At 28.7% G+C, this 5,000-nt stretch overlaps 1 protein-coding gene across 4 annotated transcripts in view; it reads left to right on the top strand.

The window, feature by feature from the left end:
• Nucleotides 1-5,000, top strand: part of LOC137628802 (lim and transglutaminase domain protein ltd-1-like) — a 354,545-nt gene that overhangs the window by 107,235 nt on the left and 242,310 nt on the right. The window lies entirely within an intron of this gene.

Below are 5,000 nucleotides of genomic sequence, written 5' to 3'. Positions count from 1 at the left end.
AGGGGTCCAGTGGAATTCACTGATAGGACTGCGGGTATTGTACACGCTCCCAGACCGTAACGGTTTTGATTTTTTATCTTATCACTAGCTCTTTCCTACACTGTTAATAGACCAAGCTGTGTTATCATGCTAGAACGAGGATTATCATGTTTTGAATTTTTGTGACGTTCTTGCTCGCAACTCGCTGTATATAAACTCGGTGACTGTTTGATAAAGGTTAGTTGCATTCACTTCCCCTCTCAGTTACAACCTAACTGTCCGCTCCCATAATATGAATGTCACTGACGAGCAAGCGTTCATTATACGTAGTATTAAAAATGCTTAGCACTCTAGCAATGCTGAAGCCTTTCATTTTAAGAATGGGAAAGGGCTGGACACTTGGAGAATGTACTTCTAGCAACGCTTTCTTGGATAGGACTTAATAAAGGAAAAGATAATTGGCAATACACAAGGATTGACAACATTAACAAACTTGCATTGTAGGACAACGTCATTCACCTGATTTCCATGAAGTTTTGGAGAGAAATTGCCAAAATTTTAAAACATAAAGATCCCTTTTAAGTTGTGAATTAGCTAGAAATAAAAGCTTAATAAAACCACCTTGGTGGTCAGCAGACTGAGGTCATATCCCTAATAGCTAAGGAATAGACAAATAACAAACAAATTTAAGATTGCAATAAATGTAAACCATAAAAATTACATAACAGCTTGTTCAAGACTGTGTAAATACACTTATTTACAAGTAGTTCGTCAAGTGCTGTTAATAAATAAACTTATCTTTATTTTTTGTTATTGTAATTCATAATATGGGAATTCTTTTACACTTTTCTAATAAAACTGGTGACGAACTACTAGCTGTTTCCTTATCTATAATAATATTTATAGTGTTTTAATTGTTTCAAAAATGGTTCCACTTTGATTGCAATGATTGCGATGGATATCATAAATATTCCCATTTTATTTAGGGTTGAATTTATCATCAATGCGTTCTTTAAAGTACAGTTTATAGATATATCAACTTTTAAAAGTTTCCCTAATTTCTTATTATTCAGAAACTTTTCATGCAAAGGTTTTTCTAGATTTTAGGAAAGTTTCGTCAGTAAAATTGCCCGGGTATTGCAACACTGTTGCGACGTTTTCGAACATTCTCAATCCCTGCTTAATGGATTTACTTATTTTATTTATCCTTTTCAATTGCCAAGCTACAACCCTAGTTGGAAAAACAGGATGCTTTAAGCCCAGGGGACCCAACAGGTAAAGTACCCCAGTAAGGAAATGAAATAAGGAAAAATAAAATATTTTAAAAATGGTAACATTGAATTAAATATCCCCAATTTACCTGCAGCGCTTTTAAAACATCTATGAAAATACAATGATTTTCTTAGAATGATGATTAAATTAATAGTGAAGGCATCTGTATACATTACCTGTGTCTTTTCACAGGTAATGTATCATTAGCTAAATACATCTAATCTGTAATTAATCTAGATTTGATTATTTATTACAAATTTACTTTTGAGAAACCTCTACCTAGGTTACATAAAGAATATCGTTATATGAAGTCAGTCATTCAAGAATTTTTGGGACCTTTCCCGTATATATTTTGATTCCTTTTAGATAATTAAAGAAAAAGAGAAGATATATTGAATTCTCTACTCTTATTCTGGTTTTTATTCTCTAGCACAATCGTTCAGTTAGCTATTTGTGGTTGCTGTATAAGATTTTTTCACAATTCTGACCATTATTTGCATTCATATCCTCTCGTACTATAGATCACGCCACGTAGTATGAGTTATGCGGTTAATTCTAATCACTCTAGCCTTGTTTTCTTAAGTCTCAGTACTAATATTCCAAAAGTTTTACTTTACTGTGACCAAATTATATAATATTCAATACTGCATAGTATTCCAAAAGGTTTATTTTAATGTGACCATATTATGTAATGTTTAATACTGCACAGTATTCCAACAGTTTTATTTTACTGCGACCAAATTCTGTAATATTGATTACTGCCCAATATTCGATTTTTTTTCTTACTGCGACCAAATTCTGCAATATTCAATAATGCACAGTATTCCAAAAGTTTCATTTTACTGTGACCAAATTCTGTAATATTGATTACCGCCCAATATTCAAAAATATTTTTTTTTACTGTGACCAAATTCTGCAATATTCAATAATGCACAGGTTTCCGAAAGTTTTATTTTACTTTTACCAAACTCTGTAATATACAATACTACACATTATTCGAAAATTTTTATTTTACTGCGACCAAACTCTATAATGTTCAATACTGCACAGTTTTTCCGAAATTTTTATTTGACTGTGACCAAAATCTGTAATATTCAGTACTACATAGTATTCCAAAATTTTTATTTTGATGTGACGAAATTGTGAAATATTTCCAATCAAATAGGTGAATCGGTGGATGTTCAAAAGTTCGAACTTGTCCCAAAAGCTGAATAATTGAAAAAATTAACATTAGTTTCGATTCATGGATTACCTGTTGATTAATCATTTACAATTCCCATTTGTCCCATTTTTTTTTCTCATTTATGATTTATTCTTTACTTTTGCGCTTCTCCTCCACATATGATTCTGCATTCTTTGTTGTAGTTGCCACTTGATCTGCAATATGATATCAATGATGATAATTTTGGGTATCAAATATCCACAGTTGTATACTTTGTACATATAAAAAATGCTAGAGCTTTCGTATATAAGTGTGGATTTTTTATACCTAAGATATCTTCTAGTTATAAGATATTTATAATATAATCAACAATAACAATAATTTATAGAAATTTCAATTATACATACATGCATATATATATATATATATATACATATATATATACATACATATATACATATATATATTATATATAATATTATATATATACAGTATATATATATATATATATATATATATATATATATATATATATATATATATATATATATATAAGTATGTATATATATATATTATATATATATATATATATATATATATATATATATATAATATATGTATATATATAATATATATTATATATATTATATATATATATATATATATATATATATATATATATATATATATATATATATTCTAGTCCACTGCATGACAAAGACCTCAAACATTTCTTTACTCATATATATATATATATATAATATATATGTATATATATAATATATATTATATATGTGTATATATATATATATATATATATATATATATATATATATATATATATATATATATATATATTCTAGTCCACTGCATGACAAAGACCTCAAACATTTCTTTACTCATGTCTTGGGTTTGGCCTTTTTCATGACCACGCTGGGCACTGAAAATTAGTGATGGTAGGAAAATTTAGTCTGTACGCTCACAGCAAACCAACCTATTAAGGGTGGCCCTGATTAGTAAAGCTTTGTTGACCATGGCGATACACAAACCTTTCACCACGTTAAAGTTTCACCACTCAGAAAGGTATAATATACAGTATATATATATATATATATATATATATATATATATATATATATGTCTGTATATATATATATATATATATATATATATATATATATATATGTCTGTATATATATATATATATATATATATATATATATATATATATATATATATATATATTTATATATGTATACATATACACATATATATACATATATATATATATATCTATATATATATATATATACGTTTTATATATTATTTCTTTTAACCTCCCACCGTTTACCTCCGGACAAATGAAATCTCGCTACTGTCTTCTACGAAATTATACTAAATGAAGGTGTACATTAAACTCCAGTACGTAACGTACTTTGGGTATTAAATTGCTAACTCCATGGTTCAGTATCTATATATTAATACGATAGCGTGTCTGTTATTTATTTTGTGTGTCACGCCTTAAAGAAAACGGAAATAATTTCATGGTATACTCTTGTGTCACGCTTTAAAGAAAACGGAAATAATTTCATGGTATACTCTTACAAATTCACATTAGGCTTTGATTACTTAACCAAAGCAAATCTTATATAGTTTTCCATATATTGTCCTTAGCACCTGACTCCTTTTTTTAAATTTTAGACAAAAACTTGAATTCTATCAATTTCCATAACCTAGATTATAAAATTAATTTCGGACCTTTTCGTTTAACGACTAATCCGTTCTTATTGTAAAAGATTTCTCATAATTCTGATCACCCTTTGCTTCAAATCTTCCTAGACATTACTCAATTTCCCGTCCGCCTATCATATTCAATGACCATTAATAAAGCTCAAGGACAGACTTTCGATAAGGTTGGGATCTACCTACCACAACCTTGCTTTACTCATGGACAGCTTCATGTAGCCTTCTCAAGAGCAAGGTCTATGAACAGTGTAAGAGTGAAAATTTGTCCTCAGAATAATTCTACTCATGGCCAGAGAAAAGGAACTACCTTCACTAGAAATATTGTATATAAAGAAGTTTTGTAAATTGTTTCATGTATTGCTCATTTTTTAAAATAAATATAAAGTCACATTTTATTCAAACATGTATAGGTTAGGAACAAGATAATTAGTATTTAAAATATCATTTAGTGTAATTTACACGGGTTCCGCTAGTTATTATTATTATTATTATTATTATTATTATTATTAATATTATTATTATTATTATGTAGTAGTAGTATATTTACTAGCTAAGCTACAACCCTTGTTGGATAAGCATGATGCTATAAGCTTAAGGGCTCCAACAAGGAAAATATCCCAGTAAGGTAAAGGAAATAAGAAAAAAGAAGTGTGCCCGAGTGTACCCCCATGCAAGAAACATTGGAAGGCCATGGTTAAGAGGTTATGTCACTACTTAAGACTAGAGGACAATGGTTTGAGTTTGGAGTGTCCTTTTCTTAAAAGAGCTGTTTACCATAGTTAGAGAGTAGTCTACCCTTACCAAGGGGAAAGTAGCCCCTGAACAATTATAGTGCAGTAAT

Source organism: Palaemon carinicauda, chromosome 36 (assembly GCF_036898095.1).
Source record: "Palaemon carinicauda isolate YSFRI2023 chromosome 36, ASM3689809v2, whole genome shotgun sequence".
Lineage (NCBI taxonomy): Eukaryota > Metazoa > Arthropoda > Malacostraca > Decapoda > Palaemonidae > Palaemon > Palaemon carinicauda.
This window is presented reverse-complemented; position numbering and strand designations above follow the sequence as displayed.